The following is a 27,730-nucleotide window of genomic DNA, read 5'->3' as shown; positions in this document are numbered from 1 at the left end:
TAGTCTAGTATAGTCTAGTCTATAGTCTAGTCTATAGTCTAGTCTATAGTCTAGTCTAGTCTATAGTCTAGTCTATAGTCTAGTCTATAGTCTAGTCTATAGTCTAGTCTATAGTCTAGTCTATAGTCTAGTCTATAGTCTAGTCTATAGTCTAGTCTATAGTCTAGTCTATAGTCTAGTCTATAGTCTAGTCTATAGTCTAGTCTATAGTCTAGTCTAGTCTAGTCTAGTCTAGTCTATAGTCTAGTCTATAGTCTAGTCTATAGTCTAGTCTATAGTCTAGTCTATAGTCTAGTCTATAGTCTAGTCTATAGTCTAGTCTATAGTCTAGTCTATAGTCTAGTCTATAGTCTAGTCTATAGTCTAGTCTATAGTCTAGTCTATAGTCTAGTCTATAGTCTAGTCTATAGTCTAGTAGTCTAGTCTAGCTATAGTCGTAGTCTATAGTCTAGTCTATAGTCTAGTCTATAGTCTAGTCTATAGTCTAGTTATATATCTATAGTCTAATAGTCTGCTATAGTCTAGTCTATAGTCTAGTTTTGTCTTGTCTACACATAGTCCTTAATTTTGTATAGTATTTGGATGTCTAGACTGTGGACTGAAGTGTTAATTCTTTTAAATTTCCTATTAAGTTCTAACAAACAACTTCCAACATGTTTGTTTCATTTAAAAGAATCAAGGAAAAAAAGAACATTATTAGAAGTAACATGCACAAAGTATTTGTTACTGTCTACATTACAAGCTTCTGCAACAATAACAACAAATATCGAAAACTTATTAACAAAAAAGTAAAAAAAAAAAACTTAATTCAAACACGTTAACAACAAATCTAACTCAGCACGCAATCTTGTAAATGATAGTAATCTTGTATGAATAAATTTTTTTTTGTTCAAATCATACTTCTTCTACTATTAAGCTTGTCTTAAAACGTCATCTCAGCAGCTATAGATGTATAGAGCTGATGAAAATTACTTGTTGGTTTTGCTAGCTACTGTTAGGACTTCTTCTTTTATCTACAAGAGAAAACAAGTAGTACAAGTAAAGTACACGTTTTACTTAACTGCATGAGCTTAACAGTTTTTTACTGTTTTGTATTCTTTGCTAAAGGGGCGGAGGGGTATTTTTAAGCTGCTGTTAGTTTTACTGGCTTTATGCGTGTGTTGTTTATATTTTTATTAACATTTTGCCAGATTTAAATGGATGTTTGCTACAAATATTGCGGTGCTGCAAAAAGATGACGATCGATGGCGTTTAATAGAATTTTCATTAAAATTTTGACCTTTTTAATGTGTTTTTATAGGCGATAAATTAAATTTGATAATGTTAAGAAGACAACGAAAAAAATATTGAATTTAATCATTAAATAAATTTTGATAAAAATTAAAATTTCGTTTTTATGCGAGTTTTATTATATAAAAAAAAAATTAAATAAAATTTATAATTATTAAAAAATATTTTTATAATAAATTGTAAAAAAAATCTTTTAAATCGAAAATGTTATTAAATACAAAATTATAGTTTTTACACACTAACATATTTTTCAATAGAAAATTTAAGTGATCGCAGATTTTCACTTCTTCCTCGATCGCTGGTTTTTATATCCTACACAACTTTAGTGGGTAGGGTATATGGGGTTTCTGCTGATGTTTATAACACACACAAATATTCGTCCTATATCCACCTTAAGGTATACTTGATGACCTTGCCAGATCGGGCCTCAATAGACCCTCAATAGTTTCTAGTTTAGTATATAGTCTAGTCTATATTCTAGTCTATAGTCCAGTCCATACTCTAGTCTATAGTCTATAAACTAGTCTATAGTATAATCTATAGTTTAGTAGAGTCTACAGTCTATTCTATAGTGTAGTCTATAAACTTGTCTATAGTATAGACTATAGTCCAGTCTATATTCTAGTCCATATTTGCCCCGATTCGATTCAAAGATCTATTGACGATCTATAGACGCTGATAGAAAACTGATCATTGATGTTCGCTTCATTCTAGATCGGTGGTATATTTAAGGTTCTATAGCTCATGTTAATTTTTTTTATATAAAAATTGACTTTTGATGGAAAATATGAAGATCAGTGAATCGTTTCATTTTGATCGAAAGTTGAAGTGATCACCGATCTTCAATTGGAGTGATTTTTAATGATCTGCAGCCAATTTTGGTTTTTTCACATAAAAATCAAAATTTAATGGAAAATTCAAGTGATAACAGATATTCGGCTATTTTCTCAATTGGAGCCTTATTAACAGATCTACAGCCATGAATTCCGTTTAATTTTTTCTGGTCTAGCTTAATAACAACAACAAGAACAACAATATGTATATGCATAACACCAAGTGGCAATAGTTTACACATGTAGACTACATTTATTGCCAACACTTTTAAGTTGTTTTAAATAGTTGATGGCACGCAATCAGCTAGTGAGTACTCACACTATTCAAACACATCATCGCCATGATCATTTCGAATCACAACAACGACAATGATGACCTTGACAAATTTTTAAAACACAAATTAAAAAAAAGAAAAAATTCAAATTGTTTGTCCGACTGTCATTCTGTACATGAAACGACGACATAAGTAACTACTCGAATACATTTGTTAAAGAAATACTTTGTATCATGCATGCATGACGATGATGATGATGATATTGATGATGCACTTCCGTGCAGACTATAAAAATTAAGCAACATTTATCAGCAGCTACAAATCAGTAAGCAGCATGTCAACGCACTTGTCACCTTTTTTTTTTAAAATTTTGGAAAATTTATACAGACGCGTCTGATGATGCGTGTTGAAAACTTATAAAACAAAACAACATTAAAAGTTATAAATAAAATGAAAAACAGAAACTTATTTTAACCCACACATGCATTCCCTAAGATCATTTTGACAATTCTTTTTGCCGTGTCTGTCCCTCATGAGCAACATAACATATGCTTGGGCGCCGTTTAAATTTTCAAGAATCTCTTGTCATTCGAACAAGTGCTCTGGACATGGCAGTACTTTTATTTTAAAATATAAGCGTTTTTTTATATTAAGGTTTATTTTTTTTTAAATTATGTTTCACTCATCATTAAAATCTTTCATTATTTTTATCATCTTGTAGTTTTATGAATTATTAGCAATTTTGTTAGACAATTTTAGTATTTTATTTAATATTTCTTGGATTTTTATGTTTTTAAGAATTTTTAAATTAGTTTGTTTGTGATTTTTCCTCAATGACTTTTGTTTTCATTCAAAATGGACATACACACATTCATAGGTACATACATATGTTTTATAATTATTTATGTGTGTTTTTTTTATTATTTAAACAAACTACATATATTTCATTTTCATAGCCGGTCATTAAGGTGTTTTAATGACAACTGCAACTGTAAGAAGCGTTACTAATTTAAAGGCAAATAGGAAGTTAGATTTTGTCTTTAATTTAGTTAAAATTACAATGACAAATCAGCTTTAATTGTACAAATTAAGTTCAAAATTTATTAAAACTAGAAAAACTGTTATTGTTGTGGTAAAGATCGGATGTTCTTACTTAATTAAGTGAGAATACATGCACATATTATAGACAAGATTATTAGAGACTTAACTATAGACTAGACTATAGTCTATAGACTATTCACTAGACTACAGTCTAGACTATAGCTCCAGACCATAGACTAGACTATAGACATACTATAGATTAGACTATAGACAGACTATGGACCAAAATATAGACTAGACTATAGAATAGACTATAGACTAGACTATAGACTAGACTATAGACTAGACTATAGACTAGACTATAGACTAGACTATAGACTTGACTATAGACTAGACTATAGACTAGACTATAGACTAGACTATAGACTAGACTATAGACTATACTATAGACTAGACTATGACTAGACTATAGACTAGACTATAGACTAGACTATAGACTAGACTATAGACTAGACTATAGACTAGACTATAGACTAGACTATAGACTAGACTATAGACTAGACTATAGACTAGACTATAGACTAGACTATAGACTAGACTATAGACTAGACTATAGACTAGACTATAGACTAGACTATAGACTAGACTATAGACTAGACTATAGAATAGACTAGACTATAGACTAGACTAGACTATAGACTAGACTATAGACTAGACTATAGACTAGACTATAGACTAGACTATAGACTAGACTATAGACTAGACTATAGACTAGACTATAGACTAGACTATAGACTAGACTATAGACTAGACTATAGACTAGACTATAGACTAGACTATAGACTAGACTATAGACAAGACTATAGACTAGACTATAGACTAGACTATAGACTAGACTATAGACTAGACTATAGACTAGACTATAGACTAGACTATAGACTAGACTATAGACTAGACTATAGACTAGACTATAGACTAGACTATAGACTAGACTATAGACTAGACTATAAACTAGACTATAGACTAGACTATAGACTAGACTATAGACTAGACTATAGACTAGACTATAGACTAGACTATAGACTAGACTATAGACTAGACTATAGACTAGACTATAGACTAGACTATAGACTAGACTATAGACTAGACTATAGACTAGACTATAGACTAGACTATAGACTAGACTATAGACTAGACTATAGACTAGACTCTAGACTAGACTATAGACTAGACTATAGACTAGACTATAGACTAGACTATAGACTAGACTATAGACTAGACTATAAACTAGACTATAGACTAGACTATAGACTAGACTATAGACTAGACTATAGACTAGACTATAGACTAGACTATAGACTAGACTATAGACTAGACTATAGACTAGACTATAGACTAGACTATAGACTAGACTATAGACTAGACTATAGACTAGACTATAGACTAGACTATAGACTAGACTATAGACTAGACTATAGACTAGACTATAGACTAGACTATAGACTGGACTATAGACTAGACTATAGACTAGACTATAGACTAGACTATAGACTGGACTATAGACTAGACTATAGACTAGACTATAGACTAGACTATAGACTAGACTATAGACTAGACTATAGACTAGACTATAGACTAGACTATAGACTAGACTAGACTATAGACTAGACTATAGACTAGACTATAGACTAGACTATAGACTAGACTAGACTATAGACTAGACTATAGACTAGACTATAGACTAGACTATAGACTAGACTATAGACTAAACTATAGACTAGACTATAGACTAGACTATAGACTAGACTATAGACTAGACTATAGACTAGACTATAGACTAGACTATAGACTAGACTATAGACTAGACTATAGACTAGACTATAGACTAGACTATAGACTAGACTATAGACTAGACTATAGACTAGACTATAGACTAGACTATAGACTAGACTAGACTAGACTATAGACTAGACTATAGACTAGACTATAGACTAGACTATATATTTTTTAAATATTTCATAAAAACATCGAAAAATATTTTTACTAATCAAATTCAAGAAATGTAGGATGACGATAAATTTATCGTATGAACGGAGTAATTGGCAGTAGTAATTTAGAAGGCGTATTAAGTAATAGACGATGCCGTGGGAACATAGTGTTTTAACTAGGTCCACAATAACAAAAAAATCATATGTTATTTGAACAGTTTAGTTATGTTTTTTATATAGATTTTTTCAGTTTCAATTTTTGCATATTTTTTATAATTTTTGTATTAATAAACGGCACCACTTTAAGCCGTTATATAATTTCAAATATAATTTCAAATTAGTGCTGGAAAAATATGTGTCAAAACAACAATATCATCATTAATCAGCTGGATTAAAACAATAAATATGTTAAAATAGATAATAAATAAAACTGTAACAGAAATAAAATATTTATGATTTGCTAAAGCTTTGTAATATTGCACAAATATTAACGATTGTTAACGCCGCCGCCAGCATTTCTTCTTGGAAGATTTTATCATTTAAATAAATTTATTTTATTTTATCGGTAATTCCAACTTATTTACAAGGAGTGGCTATAACTATTTGTCAAACGCCACCAAAAACCATAATGAATTAATCATAAACATAAAGATTATTTAATTTTTCGCAAACACCTTTTAAACAATTTTCAATTTGTTGCTAATCAATACTAAAAACGATTTGACATTAATATAAAACTGTAATAAAAATTTTAACTCACCATAAAAAAATGCTGCGACATGATATTGTTGTTGATGGCTTTTGATGAATCCATATTGATGATGATAGTTGGTTGGTTGTTGGTGGTGTTGGTGTCGGCTTCCTCAATTAAATCCTCTTAAAATAACAACTATAAATAAAAAAATCTTCCTCTCCCTATGCTCCACTCCTCCCATAAACAATACAAATAAAACTAAAAAAAACAGCAAAGACAAAAGCTAGAAAAAAAAAAAACAAATAACAAATTAATTAATTATAAATAGTTTTTGTACATATTTGCATAAAACAAAGCAAATTTATATTAATTTGATTGAAAACAATCATAAAATAACATAATTAATGTGTGAAAGATTTCAACAGACAAATACTAACAACAACTACAATACATACATACATTCATACATACATACATCTACATAAGAGTATTTATCATAATTTGATTTAAAATTAAAAGAAAGAAGATCCAATATTTTGAAAAAAAAAAAACATATAAAATATACGGATAAACATAAATAAATGGATGATACGCCAAGTTATGTTTGAATATTTGTGTGAAACAAACAGAAAAAAAAAATATCCACATACTTTTAAACACTATAACCTGTTCAACAGCTCTGCTATAATATCTTTGGAATTTATTTAATAATTTATTTTAGTTTTTTTGTTTTTTCTTTATTTTTTATATTAAAATAAAACTATGAATATGTTGGATGGAAGCTAGTAAGTATGCATTAAACTGTGAAAAAAACAAATACTTATGTTTGTTGTTATTTCCCTAGTATTTTATGTGGGTGATTTAATTTGTTTGGTTTTCTTAATTATTCTATTGTCATAAATTTTAAGGAATTTAAATAAATACCAGAATATTGGAACAAGTTATGGTCCGATGCCTACCATTTCATCATTACTGACTGCTGCTTAATCAAGATATTCATGACATCCAAACTATTTTTCGGGGCTCACTTTTATGAGGCCTAGGAGAAATTGTGGACCGATACCCATTTTCACTATTAAATAATCCGTCTTTATTGTAGAGTGGAGAATATTTGTGAAAAATTTAAAGTTTTAACAAATAGACAGTCGGGAAGTTATGGCTGGATCGTCCACAATGTCTTAAAATCAATATTTTGATGTGTTACAAACTGAACTAGACTAAAACTAGAACTGAACTGAACTCAACTAACTCTGAATTAGAACAGAACTAGAACTGAACTAGAACTGAACTAGAACTGAACAGAACTGAACTAGAACTGAACTAGAACTGAACTAGAGCTGAACTAGAACTGAACTAGAACTGAACTAGAATGAACTAGAACTGAACTAGAACTGAACTAGAACGAACTAGAACTGAACTATAACTGAACTAGAACTGAACTAGAACTGAACTATAACTGAACTAGAACTGAACTAGAACTGAACTAGAACTGAACTAGAACTGAACTAGAACTAGAACTGAACTAGAACTGAACTAGAACTGAACTAGAACTGAACTAGAACTGAACTAGAAACTGAACTAGAACTAGAAACTGAACTAGAACTGAACTAGAAACTGAACTAGAACTGAACTAGAACTGAACTAGAACTGAACTAGAACTGAACTAGAACTGAACTAGAACTGAACTAGAACTGAACTAGAACTGAACTAGAACTGAACTAGAACTGAACTAGACTGACTAGAACTGAACTAGAACTGAACTAGAACTGAACTAGAACTGAACTAGAACTGAACTAGAAACTGAACTAGAACTGAACTAGAACTGAACTAGAACTGAACTAGAACTGAACTAGAACTGAACTAGAACTGAACTAGAACTGAACTAGAACTGAACTAGAACTGAACTAGAACTGAACTAGAACTGAAACTAGAACTGAACTAGAACTGAACTAGAACTGAACTAGAACTGACTAGACTACTAGAACTGAACTAGAACTGAACTAGAACTGAACTAGAACTGAACTAGAACTGAACTAGAACTGAACTAGAACTGAACTAGAAACTGAACTAGAACTGAACTAGAACTGAACTAGAACTGAACTAGAACTGAACTAGAACTGAACTAGAACTGAACTAGAACTGAACTAGAACTGAACTAGAACTGAACTAGAACTGAACTAGAACTGAACTAGAACTGAACTAGAACTGAACTAGAACTGAACTAGAACTGAACTAGAACTGAACTAGAACTGAACTAGAACTGAACTAGAACTGAACTAGAACGAACTAGAACTGAACTAGAACTGAACTAGAACTGAACTAGAACTGAACTAGAACTGACTAGAACTGAACTAGAACTGAACTAGAACTGAACTAGAACTGAACTAGAACTGAACTAGAACTGAACTAGAACTGAACTAGAACTGAACTAGAACTGAACTAGAACTGAACTAGAACTGAACTAGAACTGAACTAGAACTGAACTAGAACTGAACTAGAACTGAACTAGAACTGAACTAGAACTGAACTAGAACTGAACTAGAACTGAACTAGAACTGAACTAGAACTGAACTAGAACTGAACTAGAACTGAACTAGAACTAGAACTGAACTAGAACTGAACTAGAACTGAACTAGAACTGAACTAGAACTGAACTAGAACTGAGTTTTAAACAAAAATTCAAAATTAAAAAAAAATTTTATCGAAAATTTAAATTTTTATTAAATATTTCATTGAAACTCCAAATTTTTACAATAGAATTTAATTTTTTTTTCTTCATAAATAAAAAAACTATAAACAAAAGAAATGAATTGCAAAAATATATGTTTAGCAGTGTAATTATAACGTTTTCTTTTAACTTCATTTAAATAAATATGATGAAAATATGTATGTAATGTACTAGATAATGAGAATAGTTTATAAACAAAAAAGAAACAAAACTTGTTTAGTCTTCTCTTACTAAAAAATAACATTAAATACTAAAAGTTGTTATTAATTATAACAAAAAAAATGCAGAAATAATAGTAATAATAATGAATTCATATTTGCCTTGATGTCAGGAAAATTGCGCAATTTTTCTAGCATTATATCGACTAAAACAAGGCGGATTAAAAACATGTAAATTTTTTCAAAAGTAAGAAAACATTTCCAGTTTAGAGACTAAATGCAGAGTCTTTTTAAATCAAATAGTTATTATTTCAAGAGCAGTTAATTGTATTTATGAGCTTTTGCTTTATAAGGAAAAATATTGTAATAATCATAAAAAAAATTAAATTAAGAATTTTTTCTTGTTTATTTAGTTTACAAAATTTCAACTTAATTCCATTTTAATTTATGACCATAAATACTAATTCGAATTTGTCATTTTGATATGAATATTAACGCATTTGAACTTCACATTTAATTAAAAATATCACATATGTTTTGAAATTCATTAACTTTTTAATGTTTATAATAATTTTTGTTGATTTTTTGTTGTTTATTATACTCTTCACCTACATATGTGGGAAGGATATATATATAAGTTTGTTATTCTGTTTGTAATTTCTATAATATAATTTTTCGATCCTTATATACATTTCTGGATAGATAGCGTAGTCAATTAAGCCATATCCGTCTGTCTGTCTGTCTGTCTAACTGTCTATCTGTCCGTCTGTGTGTCTATCTTTATGTTTGTTAAAATCTATTTTCTGAAGACTTCAAATATCTTCAGTATCCAAATCTTCAATAATACTGTCAGATATACTTTCGAGAAAATGTCATCGAAACATTAGAATTTTTGTGCATTCTTTGACAAAATGAGAAAACAGCAACATCATATAATTTCATACCGAGCAAAAATCTATAGGAAGGCATGTAGCGCCCGATGTAAATGAAAACCAAAAATGGAGGACTTTTTGGTACTTCTTCGTTCTTTAACTGGTACTTTCTGAATTTTTGGATTTTCTTTAATATTGAAGTTAGAAACATAGAATTAAGCCTGAAGAGCCCGCAGTAAATAAGAACCTATAAAAGCGAACTTTTTTGTACTTTTTCTTAGAATCATTTTTTTAAGTCGATTTAGCTATTTTGTCACCTTTACTCTGAGTTATCACGATTAATAGCCTCCTAAGGACCCTAACCGAGAAAGGACATAGACCTGTCTGCTATGCAGACGATGTCGTAATACTTTTAAAGGGAAAGGATCCAAATTACTTGTGTAGAAGAGCTGAGGAGGCTGCAATGTTGAGCGAGGATAGGATCAACAAGGCACATCGGTGCTGGGCGATATGTAGGAGAACTATAGGCAGAAATGGGGTCTTAGTCCTACTATGACAAATTGGCTTATAAAAGTGGAATTTTACCTATGCTTCAATAATCTGGTGGACTTATGCTTCAATAATCTGGTGGACTTAGGCTTCAATAATCTGATGGACTGGCCAAAAGCGGTTATAGGACATGTCATCAATGTACACTGGACACATTAAGAGGTTATACACAATCATCGGACGTGCCTGATCGCATACCAGACACAGAATATGTCGGAAACTTTGAAACGCTGATTCCAGATAGAATGTCTTGGCCAAGCGGAACATTAGAGCAAATACCAGTAGGAATCCGTTGTTACAAGGATGGCTCTAAATTGAGGGACAAAGTGGGGCTGGAGTTCTATATTGAAGACCCAGAAACAGAAATATACCACCGTTTACCAAATCATAACACAAACTTCCAGGCAGAAGTCCGTGCAATAACGGAATGCGTAAATTGGATTAGAATAAATATGGCGCCCACAGCGCTTAATATATTTACCGACAGCCAGACCGTATTGGATTGTAAGAAAGCTTTTATTGAATACTCTCGCAGAGGTAAGGTTTACATCATATGGGTACCAGTCCACTCGGGTGTAGTCGGCAACGAAATGTAATAGCTTTAAAGGGAAGGGAGCTCAAGGCAGTTAACCTGACAAACGCAAAACCATTCGACGCAACAAAAGCTGAACTAAAAATATGGGTGAGAGAATCCCATAAGGCCTCTTGGAATAATGAAACGGTGGGTAGAACCATAAAGATCCTATGGGGTGATCCTGATGAGAGCAAGACGAGAAATCTCCTCAAAAGTTAGTATGATGGTACATATTCTGAGTGGACACACAGGATTACGAGCACATCTATGCAAAATTGGACGTGTGGATTCAGACGAATGTAGAGCGTGTGGAAAGGACAGTGAAACTCTCTAGCAATTTCTTTGCCACTGTCAGGCATTCGTCGAAATTAGATCCAAGTATCTTGGCAGTGATGTTATTCCGGAAATAACATTCCTGACTAACACTGATTGCCAGATTTTAAGGAATTACGTCTGAATTACTGAGTTTCTGAACACTGAAAAATAATTCATTCAGTGAAAATTTTTTGTTTGTTTTTTTTCATGAAAAAGAGCGCACAACAGACCCACTAGTGGCCTAGGTGTATTTTTTCGGATTTGATGTAGTATACATCCTCTCATCATCCTAACATAGCTATTTCCGTCCGTCTGAGCGCCCGTCCATGTAAACATTGTAATCAATTTAATTTTGAAGATAAGCTAATGAAATTTGGCACATGATCTTCTATTGGACCAGAGACTAAGCCTATTGAAATGGTCATCAGTCCATTATTTCAGCTAGCCCCTATTCAACTGAACCCCCCGTATCTCGTTTCTCGACAAAAAGCTGCAAGTTCTATACTAGCCTTGATGATTCTGATGAATTTTATAATGATAGGACCTCATTGGACCCTAGCCCCTATACAAAGCCCTCTTCAAAATGTGACTTAAATGTCCACAATTTTATTTATACCTGAGGCAAGCTACAATTCCACTTAAATGCTTTATTATGAAAACTAAATGACATTTTATTTTTATAACTGGTGTAGGGTATTATATGGTCGACCTCATCCGACTATAAGTTATTACTTGTTTCTTTTTAAAAATTATAATAATAACAGTATTTATTTAATATTTCTATTCTAAACAATATGGTACTAAAAGTTAAGCTCTTAGAGAATTTTATCATTATTTAGTGGCAGAATATCAATTTAAATGTCTTAATAAAATTCTCAAATTTATGGCATTTTTTAAAAATAAATAATCAAAAATCTTAAAGCTCACATTTAAAAGTAATAAAATCTTTAATTATTAAACGAAATAAGCAATAATAAGTTAAAATCAGCAGAGAATTATTTAAACATTAAAAAAAAAACGAAACCCGACCAAAAGTGCTAAATACGGTGGAGCCATGACGGCGACAAAGCGTGTGTCAGTTATCAAAAAAAAATTATGAATATTTATGGCAAAAAATCTTCCCACATATATTTTGGCTTAAATGAGGTTGTTTAAGCAAATAAAAAAACACATTTTCAATTTTCTTTAAAAAATTCCAACAAAAATTTTTCCTAAAATCTAACACTTTGACTTCACAGGACACATGTCATAATACTTTGGCTGAACTTTAACTGTTAAACTATCACGTCTCAAATGCAAGTTGCCAAATCAAAAAGTGTTAGAAAGACTTTTTTATGACCAAATCATGCCATATACTGGTTACCACCACTAAAAAAGCAGAAGAGAAAACCAGTACCAAACTTCAGCAAAAAAAAGTTACACTTGACATTTGTTAATACAGCAAACAAGCAACAACCCACAACTTACAAAATCACTTAAGTATCGAAAACACCAAAAGTAGTCATAGCAGTATGTTGCATACTGGCTTAATTTGTGGCAAGAGGCAACTTAAAATGCGTTTATTATTGCAGCTGACAGACAGACAGGCAGACAGACGTACTTAACTATCTTGTTGAGTTTTTTTCTTTTTCTCCTCCAAAATACATGTTGCTGTTTGCAAACTGTCATTAATTTAATGAAATTGTCTATTACGGCAAATTGTTAAAAATGTATTTGCAACAATTCATCACCATTGATATCGCGTTGTGACTTGTGCTTGCCAGTGATGCATCATTTTATGGCCATTATCAGCACCGGCTGTAGCCTTAAATGATTTTTCATAATTTTTTGGTATTTATTTAGTTTAAAGATTTATCTACTGGTTTGTTTGAGTGTGAGTGCAAAAATGATCAAGGCGGTAGTTTTAGCACTACTAAAAATAAATTAGCATAAATTTACACAATCGATATTAAATTGTTTGCCATTTACGGGGAGGTGGGACTAGGTGTAACATCTATGTACATTTGGCAATGTATTAATGGATTTTGAAAGAGTTTTGTGTTTAGTTTAAATACTATAATTGAAGCGGTTGCATATAAGCCGGTCTATGCTGGAAATATTCTGTGCTGATGGTCGGAAATAAAGTAAAACTATGGTCTTGCTTATAGGAATACAGTCTAGTCTATAGTATGCACAATAGTCTATATATCTGAACTACACTTTTGTTTATAGTAGCAGCTATAGTTTAGTCTATAGTCTGGCCTATAGTCTAAACTATTTTCTAGCCTAATTTCCGAAAATCGTCCATAGTCTAGTCTATATTCTAGTTTATTCTAGTCTATAGTCTAGTTTATAGTCTAGTCTATAGTCTAGTCTACAGTCTAGTTTATAGTCTAGTCTATAGTCTAGTCTACAGTCTAGTCTATAGTCTAGTCTACAGTCTAGTCTATAGTCTAGTCTATAGTCTAATCTATAGTCTAGTCTATAGTCTAGTCTATAATCTAGTCTATAGCCTAGTCTATGGTCTAGTCTATAGTCTAGTCTAGTCTATAGTCTAGTCTATAGTTTAGTCTATAGTTTAATCTGTAGTCTAGTCTATAGTCTAGTCTATAGTCTAGCCTATAGTCTAGTCTATAGTCTAATCTATATTCTAGTCTATAGTCTAGTCTATAGTATAGTTTATAGTTTTGTATATATTCTAGTCTGTAGTATAGTTTATAGTTTTGTATATATTCTAGTCTATAGTATAGTTTATAGTTTTGTATATATTCTAGTCTATAGTTTAGTCTATAGTCTAGTCTATATTCTAGTCTATAGTCTAGTCTATATTCTAGTCTATAGTCTAGTCTATAGTCTAGTCTATAGTCTAGTCTATAGTCTAGTCTATAGTCTAGTCTATAGTCTAGTCTATAGTCTAGTCTATAATCTAGTCTATAGTCTAGTCTATAGTCTAGTCTATAGTCTAGTCTATAGTCTAGTCTATAGTCTAGTCTATAGTCTAGTCTATAATCTAGTCTATAGTCTAGTCTATAGTCTAGTCTATAGTCTAGTCTATAGTCTAGTCTATATTAGTCTATAGTCTAGTCTATAGTCTAGTCTATAGTCTAGTCTATAGTCTAGTCTATAGTCTAGTCTATAGTCTAGTCTATAGTCTAGTCTATAGTCTAGTCTATAGTCTAGTCTATAGTCTAGTCTATAGTCTAGTCTATAGTCTAGTCTATAGTCTAGTCTATAGTCTAGTCTATAGTCTAGTCTATAGTCTAGTCTATAGTCTAGTCTATAGTCTAGTCTATAGTCTAGTCTATAGTCTAGTCTATAGTCTAGTCTATAGTCTAGTCTATAGTCTAGTCTATAGTCTAGTCTATAGTCTAGTCTATAGTCTAGTCTATAGTCTAGTCTATAGTCTAGTCTATAGTCTAGTCTATAGTCTAGTCTATAGTCTAGTCTATAGTCTAGTCTATAGTCTAGTCTATAGTCTAGTCTATAGTCTAGTCTATAGTCTAGTCTATAGTCTAGTCTATAGTCTAGTCTATAGTCTAGTCTATAGTCTAGTCTATAGTCTAGTCTATCTAGTCTATAGTCTAGTCTTAGTCTATAGTCTAGTCTATAGTCTAGTCTATAGTCTAGTCTATAGTCTAGTCTATAGTCTAGTCTATAGTCTAGTCTATAGTCTAGTCTATAGTCTAGTCTATAGTCTAGTCTATAGTCTAGTCTATAGTCTAGTCTATAGTCTAGTCTATAGTCTAGTCTATAGTCTAGTCTATAGTCTAGTCTATAGTCTAGTCTATAGTCTAGTCTATAGTCTAGTCTATAGTCCTAGTCTATAGTCTAGTCTATAGTCTAGTCTAGTCTAGTCTATAGTCTAGTCTATAGTCTAGTCTATAGTCTAGTCTATAGTCTAGTCTATAGTCTAGTCTATAGTCTAGTCTATAGTCTAGTCTATTATCTAGTCTATAGCCTAGTCTATAGTCTAGTCTATTATCTAGTCTATAACCTAGTCTAGTCTATATTTTAGTCTATAGTCTTGTCTATATTCTGGACATAATCTAGTCTTTATTTTGGACTATGATCAAGACTGTAGTCCAGTCTGCACTATAACCTAGTTTATAGTCTGTACTAAAAACTATAGTCTAGTTTGTAGTCAAATCTATAATCATGTCTTAATTGCAGTCTAAAATATGGTCTTTATTATGGTCTAGTCTATAGTCTTAAGTAAATAAATGGAGGTCTCGACTATAGTCTAAACTAATGTGTGTCTCTCTGTTTACTACATACAAACGATTTTCTTTTGAAATAACTAAAGTTTGTTTGGAATTTACATAAATTATAATTAGGACAGCACTTTTGTAATAAAGATGCATTTTGTTTGCCATGTAAAGTATTAAATCACTGGCACGTGGTTATTTCCTAAACGTATTATAATATTTTGATTTATTTTGTTTTTAATTTTTGTAAATATGAAGTTAAAAATAATACATACCAGTTTTTTTTCTTCTCATTTTTAGATCTGAGATTTTAATGCTTGCCTCCATCCACACATGAAATGAATTAAAAAAGAAGATCATTTTGATTTTAGGCAGTTTGTGGGATTTTATGCTGGATGAGCACACGGTCAACTGTCAACGAAATATATACAACTTGATTTCTGGTTAAAAAAAACAAGTGAGTACTGGTAGTAGTATCATTTTCATTATGTTTTTGTTTTTCTTATTTTGTGATTTTTGGTTTTTCTTAATTTATTATTTTGAAAGATTAATTTGTTGTATTGATCTGTGCCTCATTCCAATTATTGTGGCAATTGATTACAAAAGCAAATTGAGTGCTAAAAAGATACAAAACAGCAGAAGACAATCATTAATATGCCAACTAAATTTGATTATTGTGTCTTTAATTGCAAATGATTGTTGAAATTGTTGAAATCAACACAGCATATTTTATTCAGGGTTAAATTAACAATAAGTAAATAGTTTCTTATATTTTGCAGAGGTTTTCTTTTTCGAAATATTTAAAAGTTACAATAAATATTAAGCAAGTACTTAGTTGTACCTGAATAAACTAAATAAAATTCTCCATAAATTATTAACAAAAATAAAACTATATTAAGTAAAGCATATTAAGTTTTTTTTCACAAAAGAAACCACCACATCCTTGACTAGGCATTAAATTTATTTTGTTTATTTACAATTTATTAAATGATATTTTCTTTTCAATATTGATTGACCCAAAACTGGGTTGTGATAAGGAGGTTTCTATGTAAATTTCATTACTTAATACCAATATCGCCATCACTATTTTATGTTTATGGAATTATTTTTCGGTAACTGTGACTTTTTGTATGACTGCCTGTCAGCTTTGTCTTTTTATTTATGTAAATCATTAATTAATTATAGGAAATTTCCCACCAGAAATACCTGTAACCAGTAATTGCCCAATTCATTTATCCCCCTTTAACTACATACGATTTGAATCTGTTTCAACTTTTTACATTTTAAGAGTTATACAAATTTGTTAATTTTAATGCCATTTTTATTAAATATTTAAACTATTTTAAACAAATCTTTCTTTAAAAAAAACGTAAATCAATGCATAACACTGCCGTCCATGGAACTAGTTATATACATATTTACGAATCTGTTAGTTTTAAAAACCTCAGAATACACCTATAGACAACAGACTACACTATAAACTAGACTAAGGACTAGACAATAGACTAGAATAGATATTAGACTACAGACTAGACTATAGACTAGACTATAGACTAGACTATAGACTAGACTATAGACTAGACTATAGACTAGACTATAGACTAGACTATAGACTAGACTATAGACTAGACTATAGACTAGACTATAGACTAGACTGTAGACTAGACTATAGACTAGACTATAGACTAGACTATAGACTAGACTGTAGACTAGACTATAGACTAGACTATAGACTAGACTACAGACTAGACTATAGACTAGACTATAGACTAGACTATAGACTAGACTATAGACTAGACTATATACTAGACTATAGACTAGACTATAGACTAGACTATAGACTAGACTATAGACTAGACTATAGACTAGACTATAGACTAGACTATAGACTAGACTATAGACTAGACTATAGACTAGACTATAGACTAGACTAGACTAGACTAGACTAGACTAGACTATAGACTAGACTATAGACTAGACTATAGACTAGACTATAGACTAGACTATAGACTAGACTATAGATTAGACTATAGACTAGACTATAGACTAGACTATAGACTAGACTGTAGACTAGACTGTAGACTAGACTGTAGACTAGACTATAGACTAGACTATAGACTAGACTATAGACTAGACTATAGACTAACTTTAGACTAGACTATAGACTAGACTCTAGACTAGACTATAGACTAGACTATAGACTAGACTATAGACTAGACTATAGACTAGATTACAGACTAGACTATAGACTAGACTATAGACTAGACTATAGACTAGACTATAGACTAGACTATAGACTAGACTATAGACTAGACTATAGACTAGACTATAGACTAGACTATAGACTAGACTATAGACTAGACTATAGACTAGACTATAGACTAGACTATAGATTAGACTATAGACTAGACTATAGACTAAACTATAGACTAGACTATAGACTAGACTATAGACTAGACTATAGACTAGACTATAGACTAGATTATAGACTAGACTATAGACTAGATTATAGACTGGACTATAGACTAGACTAGACTAGACTAGACTAGACTAGACTAGACTATAGACTAGACTATAGACTAGACTATAGACTAGACTATAGACTAGACTATAGACTAGAATATAGACTAGACTATAGACTAGAATATAGACTAGACTATTTAGACTAGACTATAGACTAGACTATAGACTAGACTATAGACTAGACTATAGACTAGACTATAGACTAGACTATAGACTAGACTATAGACTAGACTATAGACTAGACTATAGACTAGACTATAGACTAGACTATAGACTAGACTATAGACTAGACTATAGACTAGACTATAGACTAGACTATAGACTAGACTATAGACTAGATTATAGACTAGACTATAGACTAGATTATAGACTGGACTATAGACTAGACTAGACTATAGACTAGACTATAGACTAGACTATAGACTAGACTATAGACTAGACTATAGACTAGACTATAGACTAGACTATAGACTAGACTATAGACTAGACTATAGACTAGAATATAGACTAGACTATAGACTAGAATATAGACTAGACTATTTAGACTAGACTATAGACTAGACTCTAGACTAGACTATAGACTAGACTATAGACTAGACTATAGACTAGACTATAGACTAGACCATAGACTAGACTATAGACTAGACTATAGACTAGACTAGACTAGACTATAGACTAGACTATAGACTAGACTATAGACTAGACTATAGACTAGACTATACTAGACTATAGACTAGACTATAGACTAGACTATAGACTAGACTATACACTAGACTATAGACTAGACTATAGACTAGACTATAGACTAGACTATAGACTAGACTATAGACTAGACTATAGACTAGACTATAGACTAGACTATAGACTAGACTATAGACTAGACTATAGACTAGACTATAGACTAGACTATAGACTAGACTATAGACTAGACTAGACTAGACTATAGACTAGACTATAGACTAGACTATAGACTAGACTATAGACTAGACTATAGACTAGACTATAGACTAGACTATAGACTAGACTATAGACTAGACTATAGACTAGACTATAGACTAGACTATAGACTAGACTATAGACTAGACTATAGACTAGACTATAGACTAGACTATAGACTAGACTATAGACTAGACATAGACTAGACTATAGACTAGACTTATAGACTAGACTATAGACTAGACTATAGGACTAGACCATAGACTAGACCATAGACTAGACCATAGACTAGACGATAGACAGACTATAGACTAGACTATAGACTAGACTATAGACTAGACTATAGACTAGACTATAGACTAGACTATAGACTAGACTATAGACTAGACTATAGACTAGACTATATACTAGACTATAGACTATAGACTAGACTATAGACTAGACTATAGACTAGGACTATAGACTAGACTATAGACTAGACTATAGACAGACTATAGACTAGACTATAGACTAGACTACTAGACATAGACTAGACTATAGACTAGACTATAGACTAGACTATAGACTAGACTATAGACTAGACTATAGACTAGACTATAGACTAGACTATAGACTAGACTATAGACTAGACTATAGACTAGACTATAGACTAGACTATAGACTAGACAATATACTAGACTATTGACTAGACTATAGACTAGACTATAGACTAGACTATAGACTAGACTATAGACTAGACTATAGACTAGACTATAGACTAGACTATAGACTAGACTATAGACTAGACTATAGACTAGACTATAGACTAGACTATAGACTAGACTATAGACTAGACCATAGACTAGACCATAGACTAGACCATAGACTAGACTATAGACTAGACTAGACTATAGACTAGACTATAGACTAGACTATAGACTAGACTATAGACTAGACTATAGACTAGACTATAGACTAGACTATAGACTAGACTATAGACTAGACTAGACTATAGACTAGACTATAGACTAGACTATAGACTAGACTATAGACTAGACTATAGACTAGACTATAGACTAGACTATAGACTAGACTATAGACTAGACTATAGACTAGACTATAGACTAGACTATAGACTAGACTATAGACTAGACTATAGACTAGACTATAGACTAGACTATAGACTAGACTATAGACTAGACTATAGACTAGACTATAGACTAGACTATAGACTAGACTATAGACTAGACTATAGACTAGACTATAGACTAGACTATAGACTAGACTATAGACTAGACTATAGACTAGACTATAGACTAGACTATAGACTAGACTATAGACTAGACTATAGACTAGACTATAGACTAGACTATAGACTAGACTATAGACTAGACTATAGACTATACTATAGACTAGACTATAGACTAGACTATAGACCTAGACTATAGACTAGACTATAGACTAGACTATATACTAGAATAAGACTAGACTATAGACTAGACTATAGACTAGACTATAGACTAGACTATAGACTAGACTATAGACTAGACTATAGACTAGACTATAGACTAGACTATAGACTAGACTATAGACTATAGACTAGACTATAAGACTAGGACTATTAAGGACTAAGACTATAGACTAGAACTAATAGACTAGACTATAGACTAGACTATAGGACTAGACGTATAGACTAGACTATAGACGAGACTATGACAGACTAGACTATAGACTAGACTAATAGACTAGACTATTGAACTAGAACTATAGACTAGACGATAGACTAGACTATAACTAGACTAGACTATAGAACTAGACTATAGACTAGACTAAGAACTATGACTAGACTAGACTTAAGCTAAGACCTCTAGACTAGACTAGAACTAGACTATAGACTAGACTAGAGACTAGACTATAGACTAGACTATCGACTAGACTATAGACTAAGACTATAGACTAGAACTATAGACTAGACTATAGAACTAGACTATAGACTAGACTACTAGACTATAACTAGACATTAGAATAGACTATAGACCAGAACTATAGGACTAGACTATAGACTAGACTATAGACTAGACTATAGACTAGACTATAGACTAGACTATAGACTAGACTATAGACTAGACTATAGACTAGACTATAGACTAGACTATAGACTAGACTATAGACTAGACTATAGACTAGACTATAGACTAGACTATAGACTAGACTATAGACTAACTATAGACTAGACTATAGACTATAAACTAGACTATAGACTAGACTATAGACTAGACTATAGACTAGACTATAGACTAGACTATAGACTAGACTATAGACTAGACTATAGACTAGACTATAGACTAGACTATAGACTAGACTATAGACTAGACTATAGACTAGACTATAGACTAGACTATAGACTAGACTATAGACTAGACTATAGACTAGACTATAGACTAGACTATAGACTAGACTATAGACTAGACTATAGACTAGACTATAGACTAGACTATAGACTAGACTATAGACTAGACTATAGACTAGACTATAGACTAGACTATAGACTAGACTATAGACTAGACTATAGACTAGACTATAGACTAGACTATAGACTAGACTATAGACTAGTATAGACTAGACTATAGACTAGACTATAGACTAGACTATAGACTAGACTATAGACTAGACTATAGACTAGACTATAGACTAGACTATAGACTAGACTATAGACTAGACTATAGACTAGACTATAGACTAGACTATAGACTAGACTATAGACTATAGACTACTATAGACTAGACTATAGTTTAGAATATAGATTAGACTATAGACTAGATTATACACTTTACTATAGATTATACTATAGATTAGACTATAAACTAGCCTACAGTCTAGTAGGCTATAGTTTAATCTATACTCCGTTCTTCTATCTGTACTAATTTTCTTTTTGGTTAGAATTTTTATCTTCTTTTGAAACTATTTTTACAAATTAAAATACTCTTTAAAACCATAAAAGGCAATAAATATAACAAATCCATGGACCATCATTGTAAACGCTCATCACCTACGAGAAATAAGAAATTGAGTTAAAAAGAATCTCCATGTTTGGCAATTGTTAACATTTTTGATTAATTTCAGCAAAATAAAGAATAAAAAAAACTCAGGAATGTATTTGTTCTAAAAGTAATTAATAAATTTTATTAGAATTTAAAACAACAATAATAACAAATTATAACGTAAGAGGAAATAACCGTAAATGGTGTTCCATCATAGAATGGACAAGAAGAACTACAACTTGTTTTATTTGGTATTCCCAAATCAATTGCTCGTTTAACACCAATAAATTTGCCACTGATCATGTTGGGATGTTTAGTTGATGCTACCAAAAAAAAATCTCCAAAAAAACAATTAATTTAAGTCTTGTTTAACTATTTTCAATAATAAATAAAATTAAAAGCTTTCTGTCAATTGTTTATTGTTCGTTCTATAAAAAACAATGTTTTATTATGCATAATAAATTATATATTGCGATAAGACATTTATTGTATTTGTCTGTCCATTTGTCTAAATTGTTTTTATTTTTATAAATATCGTGCATAAAATATGAAGAAGCTATCTGCGTTATTTAGAATAATACGTTTGTTTTCATTTATGCTTCAGCTGAATGTTTTTGACAGCTAAACTAATTTGATTTGAAATTTTTTGGGCATTTGCCTAATAACAATTAATTTGATTTAGTTGTAGTATGCACTCGTATGGTTAGAAAAGTAATTTTTCAAAAAATGTTTATGCAAATACCTCAAACAGGTCGTGAAATAAACAAAAAAGGTTGGAATATTTTAGGTTTTGAAACTGTGATGTTATAGATTAGATTAGACTATAGACTAGACTATGAATTCGACTATAGACTAGACTATAGACTGGACAATAGACTAGACTATAGACTAGACTATTGACTAGACTATAGACTAGACTATAGACTAGACTATAGACTAGACTATAGACTAGACTATAGACTAGACTATAGACTAGACTATAGACTAGACTATAGACTAGACTATAGACTAGACTATAGACTAGGCTATAGGCTAGGCTATAGACTAGACTATAGACTAGACTATAGACTAGGCTATAGACTAGGCAATAGGCTAGGCTATAGACTAGACTATAGACTATACTATAGACTATACTATAGACTAGAGACTAGGCTATAGACTAGACTATAGACTAGACTATAGACTAGACTATAGACTAGACTATAGACTAGACTATAGACTAGACTATAGACTAGACGTATAGACTAGACTATAGACTAGACTATAGACTAGACTATAGACTAACTATAGACTAGACTATAGACTAGACTATAGACTAGACTATAGACTAGACTATATACGAAAATAGACAACTATAGACTAACTATAGACTAGACTATAGACTAGACTATAGACCTAGACTATAGACTAGACTATAGACAGACTATAGACTAGACTATAGACTAGACTATAGAGCTAGACTATAGACTAGACTATAGACTAGACTATAGACAGAACTATGACTAGACTATAGACTAGACTATAGACTAGACTATAGACTGACTATAGAAAACTAGACTATAGACTAGACTATAGACTAGACTTAGACTAGACTATAGACTAGACTATAGACTAGACTATAGACTAGACTATAGACTAGACTAAGACTAGACTATAGACTAGATATAGACTAGACTATAGACTAGACTATAGACTAGACTATAGACTAGACTATAGACTAGACTATAGACTAGACTATAGACTAGACTATAGACTAGACTATAAGACTAGACTATAGACTAAGACTCATTAGACTAGACTATGCTAGACTAGAACTAGACTAGAGCCTAGACTATAGACTAGACTATAGACTAGACTATAGACTAGACATAGAGCTAGACTAATAGACGAAGACTATAGACTAGCTATGACTAGACATAGACTAAGACTATGAAAGAGACTATACTAGAGACTGACCTATAGACTAGACTATAGACTAGACTATAGACTAGACTATAGACTAGACTATAGACTAGACTATAGACTAGACTATAGACTAGACTATAGACTAGACTATGACTGACTATATACTAGACTATCGACTAGCCTATATACTAGACGATAGACTACGTCAGTGTCGTTAATTGCCGACTTTAACAATACCTTTTGTTGCTTATTAAGAATATAATGATGGTAAATTGTTCAAATTATCATATAAGTAATTAAAATTGGTTTAGTTTTTTTTTCGTTAATCTTCATTATTATAATTTTGTTATTTGCTCTTCATTGTGCTTAATACAATAAGATCTGTAACTTAAATTGGCTTTTATCAATTTATTTAAATTGTTTAGTATTTTTTGCAGTTACATACTTTTGTTTTTAATTTATTTTATTATAGTTTTAAGTATTGTATATATTTGAATTTTATCACTCATCATTATCATCACAATTGATAATGATGTGTGCCTGTTGGATAGTTATGGGTAGCATGCAAAGGTCAAAAATGATTTTGAACTTGAAAAAAAGTAAAACTCTTAAGATAATTATAATACAAATTGTTAATGAAAATTGTGTTAAAATAATAAATAATTTGAAGAAGATTAAAAAATGTAGACAAAACAGCTTTGCAAACAATAAATGAGTGAATTTAACAGCGTCACCATTAACATTAGCCATCATCACCTAAAACCATTAGATTTCCATCATCAAATGTTTCTTAAAAAAAATGAACCATTAAATGTCTGTCTAAGTGACTGACTGCCTGTCAGGCGGTGACCTTCAATGGGCGAGAAATAAATGTAGTAGTTACATGCGTCGTTTAACTAAAAAGTGTCGGGTCAAAAGACTTACCACCAAAAGAAACAATGAAATGTATTTAAATTTTATACTGGTAGAAGATTTTAATATAACATTTTGTTACAAAATATGTAGAGTTTAATAGACAATAGAAAATATAATTATAATACTCACACTTGTTTTAAACTAAAATATACAAAAACTTGATCTATTCTAACTTTGATTAATGTTAAATTTACATAAATCTTATATGTTGATTACATTAACGTTAAAATGTTTTCATTTACAAATCAATCAATAGTTGAGTAATTGAACTACCGGTTTTTAAGAAAATAATCACCTAAAAAGTTTTCAAATATATCAAATGTTTTGACATATTAAAAGTTTTGTACAAGTTTTGTTTTAGCATGTAAATGATATGACGTAATGTTCTAGTTTCTGATTCTTCAGTTTTGATAAAATGTAATAAAAACTAATGAAAACTATTTTGTTATACATTATACATTATACTTTATAATTTATACTTTATACATTATGCTTTATGCTTTATGCTTTATACTTTATACTTTATACTTTATACTTTATACTTTATACTTTATACTTATACTTTACACTTTACACTTTACACTTTATACTTTATACTTTTACTTTATACTTTATACATTATACTTTATACTTTATACTTTATACTTTATACTTTATACTTTATACATTATACTTTATACTTTATACTTTATACTTTATACTTTATACTTTATACTTTATACTTTATACTTTATACTTTATACTTTATACTTTATACTTTATACTTTATACTTTATACTTTATACTTTATACTTTATACTTTATACTTTATACTTTATATTTATACTTTATACTTCATACTTTATACTTTATACTTACACTTTATACTTTATACTTATACTTTATACTTTACTTTATACTTTATTACTTTATACTTTATACTTTATACTTTATACTTTATTATACTTTATACTTTATACTTTATACTTTATACTTTATACTTTATACTTTATACTTTATACTTTATACTTATACTTTATACTTTATACTTATACTTATACTTTATACTTTATACTTTATACTTTATACTTTATACTTTATACTTTATACTTTATACTTTATACTTTATACTTCATACTTCATACTTTATACTTTATACTTTATACTTTATACTTTATACTTTATACTTATACTTTATGCTTTATACTTTATACTTTATACTTTATACTTTATACTTTATACTTTATACTTATACTTTATACTTTATACTTTATACTTTATACTTTACTTTATACTTTATACTTTATACTTTATACTTTATACTTTATACTTTATACTTTATACTTTATACTTTATACTTTATACTTTATACTTTATACTTTATACTTTATACTTTATACTTTATACTTTATACTTTATACTTTATACTTTATACTTTATACTTTATACTTATACTTTATACTTTACACTTTATACTTTATACCTTATACTCCCTTTTTAGTGTAAATTTTCCTAAAACTCAACTTTCATTTCCTGTTGACAACATTCCCTCTAAAAAAAGTCTTCTTAATCAGTTGTATTAAGCTTTCAAACTTTGATAATCCATATTAATTGCAAATACATTTATTAGAACTTCCACTCAAATCATATTCCCATCAAATTTGCATCATTTTAAAAAATTTGAAAGCTTTCTTTTGAATTTTAAGACAAAAATTAATGCATAACGACTTAGTTAAAATTTAACAAAACAAATAAACAAATAAATATTATTATGTATTTAAGAAAAAAAAAACTATGCAAAATTAAATAGTAAACAATGTTGCTGTTTAAACAAATACTCATAGAATTAGCGATTATATTTAGCGCCTTTTTTGTTTAAATTAAACTTTTATTTATGTCGTTTCGCTTTATAATGGCAACAATTAATGTTTGGATAAAAATAATTAATTAAGACGACGTGTCTGTATTCATTAATAACAAGTCATTCAATGCATTTTTATTTAAATATTTATTTGTATGTTTTCATGTGTGTTTTGTTTATTTTAATAATTTTATTTGATTTGTTTTTTATTTTTGAGTTTTTTTTTAATATGGAATTTCTACAAAAATATGAACACACATTTCTATATACAAATTAATTGGAACTACTTTTTAATTTTATTAATTTTTTATTATTTATATTTGTTTTTATTTTAATAAAAATTCTTTAATAGTTGGATCATTGCTAAAATTAATATATTATTTACGCATACGTAGTTATAATTGTTAATTAAGTTTAAATTAAATTATTTGGAAATTAAATAACTATTTATTTTTGTTTAAATTCCAATTTGTAATAAATTATATGTTTTTTGTTTTGTTATTATCAATATCATGTCCTACCAATATAACTATATATACTATGTATATGTTCATCTGTCTACAGATTTGTATAAGGAAATTGTTTGAAAATTTTATATATTATAAATATTTTAATCTATAGTCTAATTTAAAAAAATATTAAAATATTTTCTTATTTGCTTATTTTCATACTATTGTAAATTTAGAAAATATTTTAGTTTTTTTTTATATTTAAAACCGATATAATGAAGATTTCAACCTTGTCTTTTTGGCAATTACAATACATTTAAATGATCGTACAGTTAGTGGAAAAAGTAAAGTACTTTTTGCTTTTTTTTAAAGTAAAATTTGAGTATTTTAGGTAGAACGGTTTCCCAGATATACGATTTTTTGTATTTAAATCATATGGGAGTTGCCACGCCCCTTATTGTTTATGTCCCAATATATTACTCAAAATTTAACATAGATGTTATGTTTTTCATGTAGATTTTCAGGATTCCAGATCTTATAGTTTCCCAGATATACGAATTTTTCTATTTAATTCATACGGAGGATGCCACGCCCCTTATTGTTTATGCCCCAATATATTACTCAAATGTTAACATGGAATT

General features: G+C 30.0%; 1 long non-coding RNA gene across 1 annotated transcript in view; it reads right to left on the bottom strand.

The window, feature by feature from the left end:
- Positions 1 to 27,730, bottom strand: part of LOC119604256 — a 137,530-nt gene that overhangs the window by 51,787 nt on the left and 58,013 nt on the right. The window contains exons 2-3 of the long non-coding RNA XR_005231501.1: positions 15,777 to 16,118; positions 6,188 to 6,404 (exon numbers count right to left, since the gene is read on the bottom strand). This is a non-coding gene — a long non-coding RNA (uncharacterized LOC119604256). The remainder of the gene's footprint in view (positions 1 to 6,187; positions 6,405 to 15,776; positions 16,119 to 27,730) is intronic.

This window comes from Lucilia sericata, unplaced genomic scaffold (assembly GCF_015586225.1).
Source record: "Lucilia sericata isolate MDLA Ls3-8-SP2 unplaced genomic scaffold, ASM1558622v1 Contig000375F_arrow, whole genome shotgun sequence".
NCBI lineage: Eukaryota > Metazoa > Arthropoda > Insecta > Diptera > Calliphoridae > Lucilia > Lucilia sericata.
The sequence above is the reverse complement of the archived record's forward strand: the minus strand, read 5'-3'. Positions and strand labels throughout refer to the sequence as shown.